This window comes from Trichechus manatus, unplaced genomic scaffold (assembly GCF_000243295.1).
Source record: "Trichechus manatus latirostris isolate Lorelei unplaced genomic scaffold, TriManLat1.0 scaffold00012, whole genome shotgun sequence".
NCBI classification, from domain to species: domain Eukaryota; kingdom Metazoa; phylum Chordata; class Mammalia; order Sirenia; family Trichechidae; genus Trichechus; species Trichechus manatus.
In genome coordinates, this window is record NW_004443948.1 from 643,088 (window position 1) to 667,773 (window position 24,686).

The following is a 24,686-nucleotide window of genomic DNA, read 5'->3' on the forward strand; positions in this document are numbered from 1 at the left end:
TGATGTCCTTCTCCAGGGGCTGATCCCTCCTGATAACATGTCCAAAGTATGTGAGATGAAGTCTTACCATCCTTGCTTCTAAGGAGCATTCTGGCCATACTTCTTTCAAGACAGATCTGTTTGTTCTTTTGGCAGTCCATGGTATATTCAATATTCTTTGCCAACACCACAATTCAAAGGCATCAACTCTTCTGTCTTCCTTATTCATTGGTCAGCTTTCACACGCATATGAGGTGATTGAAAACTCCATGGCTTGGGCCAGGCACATCTTCGTCTTCAAGGTGACATCTTTGCTTTTTAACACTTTAAAGAGGTCTTTTGCAGCAGATTTGCCCAATGCAATGCGTCGTTTCATTTCTTGACTGCTGCTTCCATGTGTGTTGATTGTGGATCCAGGTAAAATGATATCCTTGACAACTTCAGTCTTTTCTCAGTTTATCATGATGTTGCTACTTGTCATTCATTTTGCTGGAGGAAAAAATCTTTCAGTCTGTTTTTCTAGACTGCCCTTTACTTCCATCCTCATTAGCAGCTACCATACCCAGGACTGCCTACAAGATGTCAAGATGTTTTCAGACAGATTTGACCAGACCACCAGCTCCCCTGACTTGAATGCTATTATACAACCAATGATTTCTTCTTTTAAACTCTGGAAAACTTATATATAAATATAACAAACCAATAAAATTTTATTCCTCTTTCCTTTCTTTGTTTAATTTTCCCTGGCTTCTGTTGAAACTATCTTCACTTCTCTCATATATATAAAATTCTTCCTATGTTGTTTTGTTAAATTAGTCATAATCCATTGAGGATCTTATATTTCGTGATGGTGATTTAATCTGTTAGAGCATAAGCAGGGTCAATTTATTTACTTCAGTGACCTACTATGCTGGAATGGTTTGAAATAAATAAATAAAGCCAAGTTCTCTTCTGAGGATTTTACGCCAAATTCCCCCTGTCCAGATGGCTCCTGCTACCGAGCCAGGAAAACGTATAGCCTCTCTATTTCCTGCTGATTTGTTTATAGAGGTCCTTGATTGCTATTAATGATCCCCAGCTGTACCAGCTACCTAGCCGGCTCCCTTCCATCTCCTACATCCTCATTAACCCCTTGAGGCAGGTTCCTGCCTCCCTGCTGTCTGTTCTTTCCTTACCTTTTTTACAAAGGAGTCACAACTTTGAGACCTTCCAGAGAACCTGGACAAACAAAAATAATCAATTCTGTCCATAAAGGGGTAACTGGCAATGCTCATGACTGACGACTCTAGGAAGGGCTTCTTCAACTTAAATTTTTCTTAACTCTGTACACAGCACCCATACGTGCTTTTTCAAAAAAACTCATTCTCTTAAAGAAATAATAGACTCTGGAGCACCTAAAAATGCAAAGGACTTGTGGATGCATTTATCTCAATCCATTTCAGATATTTTTTGGGAAGTATTTTAGGTATATTTTTGTTAGTTCTGTAATGCGTTTTCATTACTTGCAGTCCACTCTTGACTACCACCTCCCACTCCCTCTTTGTATGTACCATCTATTTTAGGTGGCAAAGCATAAACAAATAAAAACACTGTAGAGTTAGCCAATTCCTATTATGCTCAGAAACGGAATATTTCTGTAATCATTGTTTGAAATAGAATATTTTTAAAGGAAACCCAAAATGGACGGAATGGAGAATCAACAAAACTTACATTCTTCTAGCGCTTATTACATCATGAAGCAGATACAAAGCAATGGATTGAAGTGATGTAAAGTGAACTAAAGTTTCTTCTGGCTTTGTTATTTTTTTCTATCTCCTCTTCTATTGTTCTTTTCTCCCTTTCTACCTTGAAAGATTAAGCTCCAAATGCCTTTTAAGATTTTAAAGTGCCTCTTTGTCTTTTAATAGGCCACTTAATAGCTAATATGGATGGAGTATCTCTTTGTGCCAGGTGATGTGCTACGTACTTTACATGTATTTGCTCTTACTTCTCACAACACCTTCTGAGATAGATTTTAAGATCATTCCTACTTAGAGAAGGATAAATTGAGACTTAAAGAGGCTGAGTATGAACATCATCTAGACAGTTCTTCCTGAAGTTTTAATTAAACAAATGCAGCATTCCAAGTATTTTCTCCAAGCAAAAGCTCAGAACCTAACGTGGCAGAGAAAGAAGAATCCATAAGTATTGCACTGGGGAAGTGGATGTTGAACTGGAGCAGAGAACAAGCTGTGAAATAGGAGCAGCAGAAAACCTTGAGGCCTCCTGTTGGGAGCAGCTACGGAGGGCTGGTCTGATTAAATAGATTTGATAATCTCATCACTTTTTCTTTCTGAAAGAGGAAGACCAGATTGCTTTTTTCCATACTAGATGGAAAGAAGAAATCCACAGATAAAAGAAAAAAAAATGCAGTTTTAAAATAAAAAGACTTAAAAGCTCTCTGATTAGTGTAAGATGTTAATTAACATTTATTAATAACATGACTCATAATCTATCCTACTAAAGTACTTTAGAATGTATATGTGATTTTTCTAGCGTTTTATGATCCAATTCTTTGAGGGAGTTATTTTATAATTGTGCTTAAATCCAGGCAACATTGGTAGAATATATTTTGAATCATTTGGGGGTTACTTTCGTCACCCTTGGCTTTTTTTTTTTCTTTTTGAGCTTTTTATTCTCTTATTAATCTCAATAGCTTCTCTGTTTAAAAATAACCATTGTCAGATAGTATACATTTAGGGCTGTGACTAATGAAGCCAGACTGCCTTCTACCTTCTCCAAGGAGGGATGTTTTGTTTGTGGAAACTAATTCCTGGGTAAAAATACATTCTCCAAGGCAGCACATTACAGTCTGCTTTAAGTGAAAAGATACATTCCAAAATCCAGTGAGGATTTGGGGAATTGCCCACATTTAACCAAGTAACCAGCTGTGCAAATGCTAAAATGCAATCGATCCACTACAGTATATGAGAATCATGGAAGGTCATATAGTTCAATACTCAGATGGTTACCCAGCAGGGCCAGAGGCTTTTCAGGTCCAGCAGTTGACTGGTATTAGTCATTACTGGAGATGATCAAAAAGGCTGACTGAGCCTCTTTGAACCCAGCTACCATTCCATTTGTGCATTCCTCCCCTCAATTCCCAGACTCTGTAAATTTCTTCCCTAAAATTTGCTACGGAGAAGTTTTCTGGTACATTTTTTTCCTTCGCTTGATTTTTTTCCTCCCAGAGAGGAATGACAAAATTAAACAGATATATAAGGGAGAAACAGGGCTTGTTTCAAAGGGAAAATAAGGATTTTAGTCAAATATATTTCTGTTTTCTGGTGTATCCTTCTTTCTCGTTTCTCATGGGTCTGTCCCAGATGCTTCAGTCAAAAATCCTTTGTTCGACTGATGATTTTAGGCTCCTGGAGTCTTTATTCACTTTCTCCCCACTTTATATGAAAATAAAACTTTCATCACACAAATCATAAGACTTCACGTTGTTCTATTTCCTTTCCTTTTTCTATGGATTGACTCTTTTCCCACACAACTCTATTTTAATTATTTTTTCCCGGTGACTGAAATATTGTCCTGGTTAATACACAGTGTTATCTTGCCAGTCCAAAAAATAATTAATTTGTTAACGAAGGTTTATGCATTTTACTTGAAATTGCAAGAGCATATTTTCAAATTCTTTACTTACAATTGGGTTGGCATAAAAGGTTGTCAAGCTGGTTGTCATATTATCTCCTTTGTTCTTTAGATAAGTACCCTTACCGCAAGAAGAATAAAGTATAGTGAAACCAGTGAAAGCCAGAACCTGTGTAAGGCAGAAACCTGTCAGAGAAGGAAAACTCAAGTGTTTTCCACTCATAGAGAGCAATAGAAGAGTGGTAAGGCTGCACCTTGTCAAAGGTGGAAAACTTGAGAGACCCAGAAAAACAAGGAAGTTTTGTCAAGGTCCAGCTCTCACAGGTTTCACTGTATTTATTTTTGGCTACACATAGCATTTTGAGTTTCTAAAGTAATTTTGGAGCAATGATTTGGAACATGCCTAAGAAATGCAATTTTGGTTCAAGTAAAAACAAAGTACTCTTTGTAAGAAGAGTTTAGGGCTGAAATTTCATATTCTGTGTGAAATATAAACCAAAAAGAGAGTCAAGTAAAGTTATTGTTTTGTTTAGGTAACTAGAAATAAGCAGAAAAATGTTAAAAAATCACACCTAAGCAGAGTCTAGAGTTTCATGGAAAACAGTGTTCATGTGTGAAAAGTTCTAGGAACCTATATACAAAAGGCAAATGAAACTTTCAAGTAGACAAACGTTTTTCTCTGTATTTGATTTTAGTGGAGTAGAACATTACCCCAAGAGGCAGTAAACCTTGTTTTGGTGTTATCTTTCCCCTAACTAGTCAAGGAATTTAGTTTCCCATCTTAGGTCATCAGTGGGTGATTTCTGTAGCTTGTTGCCCTTCTAAGATTTTACAAATTCTAAGGATATTGACCTAGAGATTGTTTTATAATAATTCATGAGTACAACCGATTCAATTGTCGACATCAATGGAATCAGATCCAGGAGTGATCCTCCAGATTTTCCATCTTCAAAGCCTGAGCCCTGAGCTAAGAAGAATCTTACCTATGTTGATGAAATGTTGCGTTTGAAAGACGAAATGCCAATGAATCTTGATCTCTGAATTTCAGGGGCAAACTCTTTAAGTTTAGCTTTATCATGTTTCATGACCTTAGAGTTTGAAAGGACAGCTCCTTTCTTAGATAATTAGTGTGGGGAACCAGCACTTATAGCTGCCTCTATTATACTCTAAATACCTTAAATTTAGACTTCTCTATTTTTCTCACAAAGGAGCCCTGGTGTCCAAGTGGATTAAACCCTTGGCTGCTAATCGAAAGTTTGAAGGTTTGAACTCATCAGCCGCTCTGTAGGGGAAAGATGTAGCAGACTGCTTCTGTAAAGATTACAGACTTGAAAACCCTATGGGGCAGTTCTACTCTGTCCTATAGGTCGCTGTGAGCTGGAATTTGGCTCAACGGCCATGGAATTTTCAGATCTTTATAAGGAGACACGGTGGTACAGTGGTTAAGCACTTGGCTGCTAACCGAAATGTTGGCAGTTAAAATGTGCCAGCCACTCCTCGGGAGAAAGATGTGGCAGTCTGCTATCATAAAGATTGCATCCTTTGAAACTGTACAGGACAGTTCTACTCTGTCCCATAGGGTCACAATGAGTTGGAATTAACTTGATGGCAATGGGTTTTGATTTATACAGATTTTTATATGGTCCACACTGCCTTCTAAGAGTGTATTCAAGAAATTTGATGATAATTTTGTGGTTTTCTTTATTTTTTGGCTGTGTAACATTTATATCCTCTGGTTATTTGCTTTTGTTTGTGGAAAGTCAGCAATGATTGGAATTGGTTTGTGGTCTGAATTATTAGTATTCTTCTCTCAGTTATATAATTTTCACTGTCAACTGCTTTGTTAAATTAATTCCTTTTGTTCCTTCAAGCTTGTATTCCTTTTGAAGATGTTCCCAGTGGTAAGGAAAGCTGCAAGTAAGAAATATGATACATGATGTCAATGATAAGCTTTCATTTTATTACTCTGTTGTACGCATAAAAATAAATACATTATCCCCAGCACTGGTATTGTTATATTAGTCAGGCTCTTTAATCTGCAAGAAAGAGACACACAGGAATTATCTTTATTTATTAAAGATATATAGAAATATCTGGTTGTTCTTCTAAGATTGGCATGTACTATCCCTCTTGGAGAATTGAAACCATAACTCAGTATTATCGAGGATATAATAGGAATGTGAGCCTAGTTTATTGCTTTCAAAGATGGAGCAACTGTATTGGGTGGAGTTTCAGGCACAGCCCTTCAGAGATTGTTGGCCTCACTTTTGTCCTGCCAATGCAGTTGTCTTTGTCTAGTGTACTGACTATTGCTGTAGTTGCTCTGGACTGAGATTGGTTTCACTCAATATACATGTGAAAGCATTGTATGCAGGAAATAACTGTTTCTGTCCACTTAGCTTTACAGTATACTGTGGGATTTGCAGTTATCTGAGCTATAAAGATCGCTCTCTAGCATGTCCCGTAAAATATCATTTTTCATTAAGTAAAGGTCATCTTTCTTATTTAAATCCATTGGCTTAATTAAATTAGTGAATTTTTTAATCTAAATTAGACAATGGGAATGAGAATGAAAGGACTCAGGAAAAACTGATTTATCCTGAAGTATGAAAATCTAAATATTTTCTTACCTAGTTTCCCGCTTTGTATCTTTCTTCCTGAAATATCACACATTAAATGTGTGTGCATTGCATGTATAAAGGAGTTGGTAGGCATTGTTTCATAAAAGCTAACACTAAGGGGCTTTTCCCATTTGTGATCTGTAGGCTTAGCTGTGAAATGCTAAAGAAATCAGAGCTTGTCAGAGACTTGGATATTTCAAATGTAGCTACCTTCTCAAACTTTAGAGTTCAGTTTTATGACTATAAATAAAAACACTGCCTATTTTTTTTTAAACAAGATGTTCATCGGGAATAGAACTAATATAAAGTGTTGGCTTGCCTCCCACTAGTTTATGCTATTTTAATGGAATGCGCTATGAGGCAGTGAGCCGGTAACGACTGACACGCTACATTTTGGGGTAAGGTAGGCAGTAAAGCAGTAAGTGCAAGGGGAGAAGCTCCTTAGATAATTCTGCAGTCTCATAAAACTGAATTCCACAAGGAGCTGTCTGATCCAGTTGTCACATCCTGAGAGTCGCAGCGCGCTCTAAGAGGAAGTTTCTAGTGGATTTAAAAAGAGTTTTGGCACAGCAGCCACAAAAGGTGTGGAATTTTAACACTTCCACTTACCCAGTTTACAACAAATTAAAAACAGAGGACTGGGGAGAGGTAGCTTGGTAACTCTAAATTATCCAGGCAAAGGAGGTGAATTATTTAACCTCTCTGAGCATCTGCACACAGGTTTAAAGGCTGAGAGAAACAGTAGACTGTATTGTTTTGATGACTGCAGGAGAAATGCGCTCACACTGCTCATAACTCATTGCTGTTGTGTCGACTCAGACTCATAGCTACCCTATAAGACAGAGTAGAACTGCTCCATAGGGTTTCCAAGGCTGTAAAGCCTTACGACTGCCACATCTTTCTCCCACAGAGGGGCTGGTGGGTTGGAACTGCCGACCTTTCAGTTAGCAGCCGAGTATTTAACCACTGCACCATCAGGGCTCCTTCACCTTGTTCATAGGATGAGGGAATAAAGCTAATATTTATGGCGTGCTTATTTTATGAGTCTTAGTGTGTGATAATGCTTTCTCTCTATTACTTATAATCATTCACACCTTTTGTGTTAGATCCTAATAAACCCTATTTAGATAGATGAGAAAACAGGATGAGAGAAGTTAACTGATTTACTTAAGGCTTCATAAGTAGTAAGAAGCCCATCTAGAATTGGGACCCAAAACTACCTCATTTAAAGCCTAAGGTGCCTTCAGGGACCTGGAAAAATTTACTTACTATTGTTCTAGTAGCAGTGAGAAGCTTCCTCATGGGCTATAATGGAGGACTGCTCACTGATTAAAATTATATTAAACAACTTGTAAATAAATATTAAATACTTTATTTATTTAGTATGTCCTTCATTTATTTATTTGTTCAGCAACACCTACCTTGAGCCAGTGCCAAGGATAGTCTGTGCGAGGCAGAATAAAATATGAATAAATAAGCTCACTGATTAGGAGAGATTGACATATAAGTGAAAATTACAATATCAAAGAACAAAGCTAGAACAGGGCAGCCGCCAGATAAAAGTGCAATGAATTCCACCTGATGTTATTATTAAATGTGATTCTAGCATTTTTTTATTTAGATCAACTTTATACGTAGTGAAATTCACAGATCGCAAATATACAATTTGATGAATTCTGATAAATGCATACTCTTGTGTAACCACTACCCAAGGGCAATGACGGCTCAGTGGTAGAATTCTCACCTTCTAAGAAGGAGACCTGGGTTCGATTCCTGGTTGATGCACCTCATGACCTCATGTGTAGCCACCACCTGTCAGTCCAGACTAGGACAGACTAAGAAGAAAAGGCTGACAATCTGCTTCTGAAAATCAACCAATAAAAACCCTATGGATCTCAATAGCCTGAACCACAACTGATCATGGGGATAGCGAAGGACCTCACAGCATTTTGTTCCTCTTTGCATGGGGTCACCATGAGTCGGGGGCCTACTCCACGGCAGCTGACAATAACAAAAACCAACACCCAAATTAAGACATTTTTATCATTCTATAAAGTCCTCTTACGCTCCCTTCCAGTCATTCCCTATTGTTCTAATTTCTGTCACCATAGAATTTGAAATTGGACTTTATATAAATAAAATCAGTATGAGTTTTTTCCCTTTTTTCTCTCAACATAATGTTTTGGAGATTTATTTATGTTGTTGAGTGTACCCATAATTTATTTTTGTATTGCTGAATAGTATTCCATTGTATACATATACCAGCTTATTTATTTATTCTCCTGTTGATGGACATTTGGGTTGTTTGCAGTTTTTGGCCCGCTTATTGTTTGATATCTAGTTCCTTATTTAGAGTAGTGGTCTCCAAATATTTTTGATTATTTACCTCTAATATTTATTTATTTATAAATTATATACAAGTATTACTATCACTAACTAATATCTCAAGGTAGTGTATACACTTAGGGTGAGATTTTTTTTTAATGAGAATGAAGTATATTCATTGTTTTAATAGTCTTCTTGATTATTTTCAGTTTTGGGGTATTTTTCCTGTAATTTCTAATTAGACTTTTATATATTTTACTTTGTAACATGGCCAGTGAAGCTCTCATACTAGGATTGGCCATAGTGTTAGCTCTGGCTTTTTTTGTCTGTCTGTACTTACATTATTATTATTACCTTTGGTTGTTGGTTTCATTGCAGGGATTATTGTAAGCTACTTGCCAATTTTAACCAAAAAAAAAACCAAACTCGATGCTGTTGAGTCGATTCCAACTCATAGTGACAGGACAGCGTAGAACTGCCCCCCAGAGTTTCCAAGAAGCAGGTGGTGGATTCAAACTGCTGACCTTTTGATTAGCAGCTGAGCTCTTAACCACTATGTCACCAGGACTCTTTGTCCATTTTAGGGAATGTTAATTTAGTTGAAACTGGATAATACAATTTATACATTCACTTGTTTGTTAAAACTATGTAATATAATTCATAAATCCACTTTCCTGTCCAAATGTAAAGGAGCCTGGGTGGTGAAAGTGGTTTGTGATCAGCTGCTAACCTAAAGGTAGGCAGTTCAAATCTACCCAGCAGCTCCGTGAAAGAGAGGCCTGGAGAATTGCTTCCATAAAGATTATAGCCAAGAAAACCTTATGGAGCAGTTCTAGTCTGTAACACATGAGGTCTCTGTGAGTTGAAATAGACTTGATGGCAACAGGTTTGGTTTTTTGGTTTGATGCAAATGTAGACAAAAATATGCATCAATAAGATGAAAGCAAATGCATAGATGAAGGTACCTCTGTTCCACTCCTCTTAATTATAGATGTCCCACTCTTTCCTTAGGACACCTTGAATATTGTAGGCAACATGAACATTTGTCACATATATCATGCTAGAGAGGGCATAGTGTCAATCTGTATATTAAAATCTTAAAAAGGTTTATTACATACTTTTAAAAATATGAAACATAAATATACATTATAAATGCTAACATTTTCTGTGCTTAACACAGTGGCTTGGTGTAGTTACATCCTGGTGTGTGTGCGCTCCGCTTTGGAGACTCCTGATCTTGAGCATGGGTGAGAAAAGTTATGGACCAGCTAGTAGCTAGAACATTCACTTTCTTATTGTATCACACTCACTGACTCACTGCAGACTATTACACTAGTCACATTTTATCTTTGGACCTAGTTTGCAAGATAAGAGGTTTGGACTAAATGAACTTTGAGGTCTTCCTGGCTCTAACATTGCACAATATTGAATTCCTTATATCTTTGTGTTCTTGTCACTTTCTCAGGAGACCCACCTCTTCTTAATGTGCTCTCCTCTGAATACAGCTGTGCCCTCTACTGTCTTTAGGACAACATTGTAGGCTGAGTTATTCTCTTACATATCTCCTTTGTCCTACAGCCTAGCAAAATGTCTTGTTCCAAAAAGACTCCAAGAGATGTTCTATGAAAAGCTATATGAAGGAGTTTAAGGTGGACAAGTCCAGGGCCGTCCAGTTGCTAAGATCTTGAGATAAAAGACCATGAGTCAAGGATGAATAAAAGAAGACAAATTCCTATAGCATATACACACTGGAAAAAGTTGACAATAACTGTAAAGCACTTAGAAGTAGATGTAGTCAGAGCAGGGAGCAGTTTCATCTTATTGCTTCCTTGATCAGGACTTAGTTCTCCTTCCGGAGCTAGCTAGTAGCTAATTATTTACTAATCATAGTTGGAATAGTTTGAAAGATCATCATAATACTTGACTACTTAGAGGGTTTTAAATTTTAACCATCATCTTATCACTGGATATTTGAATTATCAACGTTAGGATAATAAGGGTATCCACTTAATTCATTTAGTCAATTCATTTCTAGGCAATGGGGAGCCATTGATAATTTTTGAGTGGGGTTAGACCTAGTTGGAAACTATGTTTTAGGGGAAAAAATTTGCTGGCTATGTGTTGGATGAACTGTAGGTGTTAAAAAGTTGAGGAGATCAGACATGTAGTGATGGGAGCATGTACAATGAAAGACTGAAATAGGTCTGGGGGGAAGGAAACTAAACAAATTGGCTACTGACTGAATCTAAGGAGATGGAAAGAAGTGTCAGAGATGATACTGAGATAGATTTAAAATTACTTTCTCTGAAGTGAATGGCATTTAAATACAGTATATACATCTATATACACTTATTTTTTTTATCATATATACATATGCTAAATTTGGAGATATGTATTTTTATCACTCAAATTTGACCATAGCCAAATTTTCTGAAGAAGGAGAATTATTATTCTTCAGCATAAGAACCATGAGGAGTATACTAATGAAAAACATGAAGATTTGCTCTCACTGTGTTCTTTCCACCCCCTCTGGCACTGCTGTAATGAGAAGCTATTAGTATTTTAGTTGTCACCAGCTACTCATGCAAACTATATTAATTTTGTTGAAAATGGTCATTAGGAAAGTTAATTATTTTTAAAGTGTTAACTGATTATTGTGTAAGTACTATGTATTCATTAATTATTATTCCTTTCCATTAATTATACATAATTACTTAATTCTTAAAAGCAGATGATTCTTGCTTTGCCATAATTAATTTGGCTCACCTGATAATCCTTTGTGCTAATGCAGAACCATACACTTGAGTGTTCAGAGTAATTTGTTAAACATTAACTTGTTAATCCTGATGACTTCTTGGTATCAAAATAAAGAACACTTTTTTTTACTAGCTTGTGTTCCAATCAAGTTAATAATTGAATAATATCTGAATAAACAAAGATAATGAAACCATATAATGCCAGCTAAATCATGGGAATTATCCTATTTCCCCAATGAGGGAAGGAAAACAAATCATACCTGAGATATGGGATTAAATTATTTTGCTTATCCTGTAAATACAGAAACTTTAAAGAACACTATGTGAAGAAGTAAATAAATATAGATCAACACAAGTATAAATCACGTGGAGGTGTGCTTTCTTTATAGCCATGTCTTATCTCTACACACACAAAACCCAAATATATTTGTAGTTCTATCCAATTGTGGGACACTAAATCAAAAACTCACTGCTGTTGAGTTGATTCTGACTCATAGTGACCCTGTAGGACACAGTAGAACTGCCCCATAGGGTTTTCAAGGCTGTAAATCTTTAGGGAAGCAGACTGCCACATCTTTCTATCGAGGTGCAGCCGGTGGATTCGAACAGCCGACTTTTCAGTTAACAGCCCAGTGCTTTAACTACTGTACCACCAAGGCTCCTTTTGGGACAAAGTCTGATTTGTTCTGCCTTTTGGATATAAACAAATGTTATATGGAGCAATGTAATATTGTGCTATTTAATAATTTGCTATTTCTTTTACCACCTCTGTCTTTGATCGTGTCCCTCAAATGTTAAAATGATGGGTTTGAGACAACAAATTCCATGTTATTTAAACAGCCTGTTCTCTTCCTTTCCGTATACTCTAATCCACACTAGAGACACTGTCTGTAATTTAAAATCTGTTTGCAAGTATCTATTTTCTCTCAAGATGCTACCATGAACTTTTTATGTGATAGACACATAGAAGAAAATGTTTAAGAAAGCAGAAGAGTGAACAATTCACCATAAAATAGAACAAAGTGGTTTAGCCTTATATTTTCTGTCGTAATTAGAACACACTTCAAAGATAACTTCATACCCTTCTGAAACAGTTACACGACCATAGGAATTTTATATAAATATGTGGTTTCATTTCAGCTCAGACCAAATGAGCAAAGGAAATAGTTTGCTAATAAAGAAACATTTCAATGATAGAAAATGTGATTTAAAAACCCACTGTTCTCATTTGTCAGGGTCAATAAATCACACTGTTACTACTGATTGCCATGAGAAGTCACATTGCTTAAGATAGAAGAATGTCATTCATCTTAAGAAAATGAACTGTTTCAGGCAGGTAAAAAGCAACCAGGTAGAAATAGTTGGTCATTTCTTTCACACAATCATAAAGTTACTTAGAATAAATAGGAGACAGCAAAGTGCTGTAAAAACAGCTTGATGTAGTAGAAAGTGCACTGGGTACCACTGTATTTGTTTGAAAGGGTTTTTCTAACTTTAATGCAATCTGCTAAATTAGTATTGTCATTATTTTTAGTCAGAAGACCTGGGTTCTGGTCCTATTTAGGCAAACAAATTAGCATTGAGATATTCAGCAAATCTTTTTTCTTCTGTTGGCCTATATCTGCTCAACCCTGAAGTAATAGAATTGCACCAGATAATCTCTAAGGTCTTTTCGAATTTCAAATGCTATTTTATTAAAGTTCAAATAAATATGTGTTAGTAAAATCACACAATTAATTATGTAAATTAAGAACTTCAGACTCAGCTCCATTTAAAAATAATCTATACATTGTTAAACTTTTTTCAGCTCTGTAAGTTTAGGTTCAGATTTCTACTTATGCTGATCCTTTCATTTTTGTAAACGTAAACATGTGAGTGATTTTCCATCTGCCTTTTCAAAAGTTAGATTATCTAATTTTAGTGATTATAACAAGTGAGAGTGTATTTCTAAAGTGATGAGGATTTCACTTCTCAACCATATTTTCTAACATTTGGTCACTCTACCATTCCAAGCCAAGCCCATTGCCTTAGAGTTGATGCTGACTCATAGCAACCCTATATACTCTACCGTTACATACTATTATACAACATGTATTTTAACGTAAAATGTTTGAAGTTCTCCGTTTTTTAAGGCAAGTAACTGAATAGGAAAGTCTCTCAGAGGCAAACAAAGGAGCTCAAAAATTGAGTTATATCAACTCAAATAAGAGAGAATGAACTTTGTTATTTTCCATTCATTATTCTTTCCTCACGTCTCTGTTATTTTCTGTATAAAACTTACTTGACAAGCCTGGTAAAACGTTTAAAACTTAGTGGTGTTTATTGCATCAATTTGTTACTATTCTTACTTTTATAATCCACTTTTAAAGTCCAACAACTAATTTCCACTTACAGTTGATTCTTGTTATTCATGTTAGTCATGTTCTGTAAACTCACCACAAACAAAAACTTTCACTCAACTTAGAAATTCCCCAGCTAAGATTAAAAACATTTTATATCAAATCAACCCTAATACTGAGAGATATTTATTTACATAGCACACCTTGCATTTTAAAACAGAGGATTTTCAACATATTTTAACTTTTTCTCAATGATGTAGAGTTATAATGCAAAAGAGTGTGTTTGGGCTAGGTTTGTTTTTTTGTGATTTTTCTATATCTGTGTGGTTGTTGTATTTTATGCCTTCTTATCTGATATGGGTCTAGAAACCAGAAATGAAAATGTTTTAGACCTATGAAATTTCTATACTTAAATTGCTTCCTAGTCCTACCATGAGAAGGACCTACCATGAGTCAAGACCAATCATCAGCTTTAAAGTCTAGACAGATATTTAGAGGATTTTTATATCGCTGTGTTCCAGCTGGGTACTTATTCAGAATATAATTAATAAGTATTTTACTTGCCTTGGCTGCATAACAAACCCCCTAAATTTAGCGGCTAAAACCAAGAAAAAACACTGATTTTGCTCACAAATTTTCCATTGGACAAGTTTCAGTGGGTTCAGAATATCTCTGCTTCACTCAACATCAGCAGGGGCAGCTGGGCGAGCTAAAGCCATTTACTCATTTGTTTTGCAGCTGATGTTGGTGGTCCACTAGCATCTCAGCGAGGGCCATAATGTGACTTCCTACGTGGTAGCTAGTTTCCAAAGGTGAGTGCTCCAAGAGATTGAAAGCCAGGCAGAAGCTATATTACTTGCTATGACCTAGCCTCCAAAGTCACGCAGTTTATCACTTGTGTTACATTTTATTCATAAGGTCCGCCCAGTTTCAAGTGGAGGGGAAATAGACTCTACCTCTTGATAAGGGAACAGCAAGGATCTGAAAGTATTGCTGTATGACCAGAAATATTGCTGTGGCCATATTTTGAAAATGAAATCAGTCGCACTATAAATGGTTAACAAGCTTTGAGGAGTATAAATTGATATCTTCTCTATGGTTTACCACTAATCTTATTTTCTCTTTCATTTCTCTATCATAGCAAGTAATCAATCATAGACATTTTTTTTCATTTCAGAATCACCAAAAAGACGAGGGCAGAAGCCAACATGAGTTTATGCATGGGTCAGCAATCTGCAGATTTATTGTATCCCATTAATATTTAATCTAATACAGCTAATTATAAAGAAAGGAAAGAGTTTTAGTAAGTGCTACTTTTTAATTTTTTTTTTACCTGGAAGGTGGCTGGATGCAAGAAATGGGGGTGGGGGGAGGGGGAAGCAGCATAAAAAATTCTGCTTTGTAAAGTATCTTGAAAACAAATGAAAACCGCTAGATTATTTTATAGCTAAGCATTCTAGATACTCAGTTCAGGCAAACGTGATAGATTTCTCAAGCCAGTGTGTTAAATTACTTGACTGCTTGAAATGAACAACTCAAGTATTTTTTTAAAGTTTAAGTTGATTTTAACGTGGTTTTGAGCATCTAGTTGGTTTTTTTTTTAATTAATGGTCTCTGTCAAACTCCCATTTTTGCATTGCTTGTTATTTGTACATTCTGTTACATGATTACCTGTCCTTTATTCCAGAACTTTGTCCAAGACCACTACAAAGAAAATAATAAATCCATTCATTCTAAACGCTTTCTACCTCTTGTCTTTTTTTTCCTCTATTTTCCTGACTGCTCTTTTCCCTCACTGTTTCCCTCAATCTCGCTTTGTTAGTCACTTTCCTCTGATTGAAGTGACAGACACAGGAAGGCATTCCTAAGTGGTTGGGTGTTCTTGAGGACTTCCCAGGTTTAGCCTGTGGTAGTTATAGGGAAACACAAATTGACATTTTGTGCCCCGATAGGAATTAGCTGTGGGTTTGTCTTCACAGTGACTGGCGCCAGGCAAAAATGAGAAGCAAAGTTGTGTTGAACCACATAATAATTCTGATGGGCATTACATTTTAAGTTTGTCCAGAAAAAGGATGAATTGTGGATTACCGAATACTAGATCGTTTGAGTAAGGAGTGAAAAAGAAAAAAAGAATGAAGTACAATAATGTTTTATATGCAATGCTGAACTTTAATCAGTGTTGTTTTTCAAACATATTCTTATTTTCGTATGTGATGTGTAATTATTCAGTTTAGATAAGTTCATAGATGAAGTAGGGAAAAGCAGAATTTGAAATGTAAAGAACAAAATAACATACACAATAATTAAAAAAAAAAACCCTGTTGCTGTCCAGTCCATTCTGACTCATAGTGACCCTATAGGACAGAGTAGACCACAGGGTTTCCAAGAGTTTCCACCGCTGGTGGATTTGAACTGCCAACCTTTTGGTTAGCAGCCGAGCTCTTAACCACTTCATTATAAAGAACATGGCATTAGTAGAACAGGTGAAATGAATAAACTTCCATGATTGAAACAGAACAATATAATAATATTAGCACAAGAGATGCTTATTTAAAACCAACAGAAACCTAACATTATTCAAGGGTTGCTGCCTCTATATTGTTTCCCATAATAGAACGATATGCAGACCCAATGTTGGAGTTCTTTAAAGAGGAGACTGATTGCATGCCACCTGGATTTAAAAGAATAATTAAGCCACCACTGGATGGCTCTCAGTCCAAAAAGATAATAAGTAGCTAGTTACATAACAACCAAGCTTATGAAGACAGGTTCTTATTTTAATTTGGAACAGCTCTACTCTTAGAAAATTTGTCAACCAAAGCACCCAAATTGAATTCTGTTTATTTTATTGCAATTAAGTTATGAGTGGACATTTTCCACACTCTCCCTTAAGAAATAAACAATAAGGTAAGTTACTTGTTACACTATTTATTTTCCCAATATGAAAATAATTAGTGAGCTCATTCTTTTAACAGCTGTCCATGTTGTTCAAGATTTTTCTAGGAAGATTAGGGCCACTAGAGGGAAAATAAAACTTAAACATCTAATGATAATAACAAACCCACAAAGCATGTCTGAGGAATTAGGTAAAACAATAAATAAGTCATTTTACAAGAGTTCAGTGATCTTGCACTTCCTATTCCACTTATCCACATTGAGATTGTGTTGGTTAGTGTCAGTGGGAAATCTTACCCTAAAATGGAAAAATATTAGTAATGAGTCAACCTCAAAGGGTTCACAATGAGTTTGAATAAGTATTCTGAGTTCAAAAGTCTATTGGGAGCTTAGTTAAACCTCCCCAGTCTAGTAGGGCAGACCAAGAACTTTGAGAGAACTGGCTTTTTTCCAGTATTTCCTCAGCATCTTCTTGTTTCTATCAGAATCTTAATTTTTAAATTCCCCATCTGCCTTAAGTTTAATATCTTTTCCATTCATACTTAGTGGGTGGTCCTTCTCCTCAGACTTTGCAGTGTGGAAGATAAATTTACATATGCAGAAGATATGCTTTGATAAGACAAAATGCAAAAATCTAATGCCAAAGAGGTAAAACTCAGAGTTTCAGAACTTCTGACTGTAAAGTGAATATGAGAAACAAATAGGAAGAAAAAAAGTTAAGACTTTCAGAACTCTACCAAAATACATGACAAGAAGTAGAAACAGTACTAAATTAGCAGATTGCACACACTAAATGTCATTCAATTAAGTCTTTGTAAAAATAATTTAAGCTATAAGTTCTTCAGTTTGTACTGTCAAGCATAATTTATCTATTATCTGCTCCTCGTTTTATCAAAAAATATGATGTTTCCCAGGTAATTTTTTTATAAAAATGATATGGGGGATCAGGACTTCTGGATATCAATATTCCTATTACTAATTTTTCAGACTCTCCTCATTTTACACAAGCCGGATCTTACAGTAAGCTTCCTCTTCCATCCCAGAGTAATCTTTGACTTGTTAATATTGAATATTGCACATGATAACCCCAAATTCCATGCTACTGTGTTCAGAATGGGACAAATTAGGGAGAGTTGGGGAACAGAACTGGCTCTTATGTAATCTTACGATTTACAGTCATTTAATACTATGCTAATTTTTTTTTTTTTTTTTTACAATTGCGAATAAAATATTGGATTCAGGCAAGGATTATTAATGGATGCTAAGATCACTAGATGAAAGATTGCTACAGATAGTCACATGGTGGCAAAATATCACTCCACAGATTACTTGCTGATCACAAAGAGAAAATGGTATAACTTTACAAAATAAGGATCAGAGTGTCACTCCTTAATCAGAAGTTCAATATTAGCCTCACTAATAGTGCAGGAACAAGACATTATCTGCTTCTTGTTGCGGTGCAATACAAGGTACACAGCATCACCTCTAAAGTTCGTCACTCTCCAATACAATGCTCGGTTCTTAATTGGCCCCTGGCTTGAACCAGACATTTTTTGACTATTGGGAGAATTTCGATGGAGTGAGCGTTAAATAATATTAAAGAATTATTTTTATGTTTGTTAAATGTGATAGTATTTTCTTATGTAGGAAAATATTCTTTTTATAGATTATGAATAGTGCCTATATAAGGGTGAAAGGTCATGATGTCTGTATTTACTAAGTTATTACGCATAAAAATAGATGAAGTAAACATGGCAATTACTAACTGTTAATCTTGACTGACAAGCATATGAACATTTATGCACTGTTTTTCTGTCTTTCTGGAAGATTAAAAATCTTCAAAATAAAACCTTTGAAAATATTTAAAAACTTATCTTGTGGCTACTTATTTTTTATGAAATAGTAGCAAACTTAAAATATTTTGGGTCACTAGTTCATGTAAGAAAAATAAAAACACTGATCCTGCAAAGGATAGAGAAAAGTTTGCTAGTATCTTTACTAGTTTTATTAACCATAGTTAATGACACTTACATGAAACTCTTCTTAATGCTACACAAAAACCAAACTCAAACCAAACCCATTGTTGTAGAGTCAATTCTGACTCACAGTGACCCTATAGAACAGAGCAGAGCTGTCCCATAGGGTTTCCAAGGAGTGGCTGGTAGATTTGAACTGCCAACCTTTTGGTTAGCAGCCAAACTCTTAACCATTGCACTACCAGGTCTCCTAACACTACACAGAGAACAGAAAATAAAAAAATAATAATAATAAAATTGAAAACTTTGATGTATAAAGAAGACATAGGCGAAAATAGATGTGAGAAGTACAGTGGTTTGGGTTTCTGGTGCATTCTTTTATGGTGCGTCTGTAAGGGAAAATGAAGAATAAAAAAATTGCTAATCCCATAGGAACTCTCTTGAGAACTTTTAAAAAACTACAAGTCCAAATTAATTACTTCATTCAATAATATTTTATGTGGACACATTTAAACAGGGTTTGAAATAAGATCTCATGGCTTATAGTGCTGAGACAAATTTTATTTTAATTATTCAAATAATCTCTTGCCAATAATCACAAAGGGAGATGCCCCAGCTCATTTAGAATTCTTGGGGGACAGCTGAGAGGTAGGATGATTGCTCTTCAGGTCCCTGACGGAGATCAAGATGGAGGAAAAAACTCCAAAACTGTGAGTGTTGTCTGTGATAATAACCAAGACACTAAGGAAATGATTTGAAAAGGAATAATGCCTGAATCAATGATTTAAAGCAAGCAAACAGATTAGTAAACAGTCAATGAAAGTCATAATACAACGGTAGCTCAGGCAGTAAGTATGTAATCATAGAAAATAGAACTAAAATAGTGATGTATTATGAGGAAATAGGGTTTTGACTGCATACTCAGAGCCACATTTAAATATTTCCATCTTCAACTCCTTATACAATCCATTTCTATGGAGTTCACATATCCAGAAGTAACTATAGCTTTGTTCACACATCCTCAAAGAAAGATCTCAGCCGATTGAGTCAACCAAAATTCATTGAGCATACATATGAGTTTTTAGAAACTCTCAAAACAAACATTGTAGATTATGTTTCTGGTTCTGACTTTTATTCAATAATAATTGGACAAAATCTTTTTACAGTATTTATTTCCCTTCCAAAAAGAAAGAGTATGATACTAGGAATCATATTTTCTCATTTGAGTAAAGAGCTCTAGGGGTTGAAGAAGTGAGCTATTCACTTATCTGGCATAGTGCTTTCCAAACAAGGGACAAGAAAGGTAAAGGTCCTGAGAAGGGAGGGTTGATGGCATGATTGAGGAAGAGCAAGGACAGTGACTCAGAGAGAGCTATGTGACCAAGAGAGAGCTATGGGGAGGGAAAAAGGATGGGAACTGGGGCAGATCATATAGAACCTCTATTTCTAGGCCGTTGTAAGCAGTCTGGCTTCTCTACTAGATCAAATAAGTCATTGGAAAGTTTTGAGCAACAGAGTGGAATGAGCTGCCTTACATTTTAACAGGATCACTTTAGATGCATGTTGAGAAAAGGCAAAGAGGGCAAGAGCAAGGAGACCCGTTAGGACCAGTTAGGAGGGAGACTAGTATCACAATCCAGGTGAGAGATAATGGTAGCTTTAGAACAGAATGATACTATGGGGAGGTTGTGAGAGGTGGTTGGAGTTTGGATTTTGGATGTGTTTTTCAAGGTGGGAGTCATAGTTTGTAGCTATGAGAACAGGCTCATCAACATTAAAGTTCCTTTTGAATTCCTCATTGTCTTATGCTGGGTTCTCTAGAGAAGCAAAACCAGTAAAGCGTATAAATATATATAGAGATTCATGTTAAGGAAGTGGCTCATGTGGCTGTAGAGGATGAAATGTCCCCAGTCCGTGGGTTAGGCTGGAGGCTTCTCCTGATTCACGTAGCCGCAGGGGCTGGAAAACACAAGATGGGCAAGTTGGAGCAGCAGGGCTCTGGCTCACAGGCTTCAAAGACCAGTGAATCCCAAGATTGGCAGGCAAGACCACAGGTAAGCTGCTAGCTCAAGTCCCAAGAACCAGAGGTCAGACGAACAGGAGCCAGCTGCAGGATTCAGAATGAGCAAAAGCCTGAGAGCCTTGCCAGAATGTCCACCTATATTGGATGCAGGCCCCACCCCCAAGGAAACTCTCTTTCAGCTGATTGGCTACTCACAGCAGATTCCATCATGGAGGTGATCACATTATATCAAATTTCATCATGGAAGTGATCACATCATTATACGACTGCCAAACTACATCATAACTGCCAAACCACATCATAACTGCCAAACCACTGAGAATCATGGCACAGCCAAGTTGATACACAACCTTAACGATCACACCCACATTGACACTGAGACATAAGGCATTTTGGAAGATTTCCAAGAAGGAGGTACTGCAATATTCTCTAGCAGTCAACTAATTCAGTAATTCCTAGAGACAGAGGAGATTGATGGATTGGAATAATTATTTTCTTCTCTTCCTATGCAAATAGCATGACAAGATGTCAAGATGAATATTGTACAAATATTTCCTGAGCATATACTATATGCTAACAAACAGGGATACAGCAGTGAGCAAAATAGGCATAATCTCTGGCCTCGTGGTATTTAACAACAGTATAACACTGTATAGTTGGCAAAATACTTCCACATTTATATTTTACTTTCCCAGGCATACAGGTGATATTATTTCCATTTTACAAATCAATTGATTGAATTTGTGAAGGTCTTTGTGACTTGATCAAGGTTACATAGAGATTACATTATAAAATCCAATGTAAGTGTTGGCATTCTCTCTCCAAGGTTCTTTCCACTCTACATGGCTTTTGAAATTAAAATCTAAACTAGGATTCATGACATTTTGGTCTTTAGACCGCCAGATTTATTACTCATTTAAATCCTCTTCTATGGGTATTGGCAAGATGCCTTGTTTTTAAAGAGGGGTTTCATATAAAATGTTACAGAAACAGCTATATTTCATTATCTTTAAATTGCAAATTCATATTGATTTTTTAAGGAAATTCATGTTAAAAGCACAGAGTTAAGCAACAAAGATTATTGTAAACTAAATTTTAATAGTCCATATTTGAAATAGTCATTTTAATATTACAATGTAACTCTAAAAACACTGTGTATTAAAGCAAAATTTTTATTCATTAAGTTAACAAAGATTTATTGAACTAGCTGCTAAGCAAACAAATGAAGAAAAAGACAACAAACCAAACCAGTTGCCACTGGGTTGATTCTAACTCATGGCATCCCCATGCGTGCAGAGTAGAACTGCATTTCATCGAGTTTTTAAGGCTGTGACCTGTTGGAAGCAGATCGCCAGATCTTTCTTCCAAGGCATCTCTGTGGGTTCAAACCACCAACCTTTCAATTAGTAGTCAATCACTTAACAGCTTGCGTCACCCAGGGACTCCTTGGTGATAAGTATACAAATATAAATAAGGGATAATCTCTGCTCCCAAAAAATTCACAGTCTACGAGGGAGAAAGACCACTGGAATGAATTAAATATGGAGGTGGAAGTAACAGAAATGAGTTAACTACAATGATAAAAATGTATTTAGACTATTATAGAAGTATAAGAGACTCGCCTTGTTTCAGTGTGGGTCCAAATCAGGAAGCAGAAATTATACTAGCTACCTTAACAGAGAGAATTTAATAATGAAAACATTTAACCAGTTATTGGTGAATCAGAGATACAAAAGGAACACTGAAGTGTTATAGAAACAACATCTGCAAGAAGCATGTACCACTGCTGAGGGATGGGCAAAGAGAGAAGTCGGAATTATTAAAACTTAGAAGTTAAGAAAAGAGACGTGGAGCTGAAATGCAGACTTTTGAAGAAGGAACACCAATTGGCTCGTGCTGGTGTCTCTGAGATAGTGTGATGTGGCTTGTTATGGAAGTGTCAGAAAAACTGAAAATTGGAATTGACTATATTTATTGAAGGAGTGAATGGGTGGAGTGAAGGTATACTGCTGGGGCTATGGGAACACGAACAGAAAACAGACAGAAATCAGAAAACCTCTCCCAGCCATCCAGAGTCCAAAAGAGAGCCAAATGGGCAAAGCAGAAATCTGGTTTACAGACTTCAACCCCATCATTACAAAGAAGAGTATAGAGGGTTGGTTTTAAAGCTTACTATCCAGCACCCACCTCACTGATACCTGGGCATTTAATATAATTAAGAACTCCTATTTTACCTCAAGTAAAATCATGTCCTACATATTGCATTTGGCAAATCTGCTGCAAATGACCTCTTTAAAGTGTTAAAAAACAAAGATGTCACCTTGAGGACAAAGGTGTGCCTGACTCAAGCCATGGTATTTTCAATCACTTTATATGCATGCAAAAACTGGACAATGAGTAAGGAAGACTGAAGAAGAATTGATACATTTGAATTATGGTGTTGACTTTGTCTCATGTGCTTTGGACATGTTAACAGAGGGACCAGTCCCTGGAGAAGGACATCATACTTGATAAAGTAGAGGGTCAGAGAAGAAAAGGAAGACCCTCAATGAGGTGGATTGATAGAGTGGCTAAAACAATTGACCTACACGTAGCAATGATTGTGAGGCTGGTGCAGGACTGGGCAGTGTTTCATTCTGTTGTACACAGGATCTCTATGAGTCAGAACCAATTCAGCAGCACCTTACAACAACTAACACAATCATCTCCTAAAGAATACAGAAACAAAATACTTATCATAGAAGTGTTGGCTTGCTTCCCTCTACTTTCCTTATAAAGTAGGTCACCTTCGGTCATTCCATACTACTTCTTCCTTCAAAATGGAGGAGAAGGGAAGATGGAAAAGAACAGATATAAGAATAAACAGGAGTAGCAGTATGAAGAGAATATTAGGGACCAACTCAATCCCTATCCCATATTCTGGGAAATGTTGGCCTCTGATGGACTCAAATATGTTTGTAATCCTTAACATAATATTTCACTGCTTATCAAAACTTCCTTCCGAAGTATCGAGCATAACAGAAAAGAATGAACATATAAATTAGGGATTGGAATGTGATCTAAAACAAACTTCTGCGGGCACATTTATTTTTGGTTTACATTAAACAAAATAGAAGGTATGCCTCATTGTATATAGTATAAAAGTATTGTTTCTCTTCCATCTTCAAGGTACTCCATGTTTAACCTGTGATTTGGAATAACAATACCACACAGCCATGCATCCTGTGGTTGTTAGGTGCCCTTGAGTCAGTTCCGACTCCTAGTGACCTACGTATAACAGAAATAATGTTGCTCGGTCCTGTGTCATCCTCACAATCATAGATATGTTTGAGCCCATTGTTGCAGCCACTGTCCCAATCCATCTAATTGAGGGTCTTCCTCTTTTTTGCTAACCCTTTACCAAGCATGATGTCCTTCTCCAGGGGCTGGTGCCTCCTGATAACATGTCCAAAGTTCATGAGACAAAGTCTCGCCATCCTCACTTATAAGGAGCATTCTGGCTATAATTCTTCCAAGACAGATTTGTTCGTTCTTCTGGCAGTCCATGATCTATTCAGTATTCTCCTCCGACACCATAATTCAAAGGCATCAATTCTTCTTCGATCTTCCTTATTCATTGTCCAGCTTTTGCATGCATATGGGGTAATTGAAAAGACCATGGCTTGGAACAGGTGCACCTTAGTCCTTAAAGTGACATCTTTTCTTTTGAACACTTTAAAGAGGTCTTTTGCAGCAGATTTGCCTAATGCAATACATCACTTAATTTCTTGACTGCTGCTTCCATGGGCTTTGATTGTTGATTCATGTAAAATGAAATCCTTGACAACTTCAGTATTTTCTCCATTTATCATAATATTGCCTACTGGTCCAGTTGTAAGGATTTATATATATCCCAACGATATATAAAGAAGCATGTATATGCATATAGCTTAAATACACAAATAATTTTGGCTTTGTTAAATAGAAATAAAAATGCATCTAGAGATGCTCACATCTGTCAATGTGATCGCATACAAAATTATTTATATTTGAAGCTATATGAAACAATAGAAAAAAATCATAGAAATTTGGAGATCTGGAATATACTGTCAGGTCTACCCTTCAATTTGTGAAGCCTTTGGCAAGTTTCTTGATTT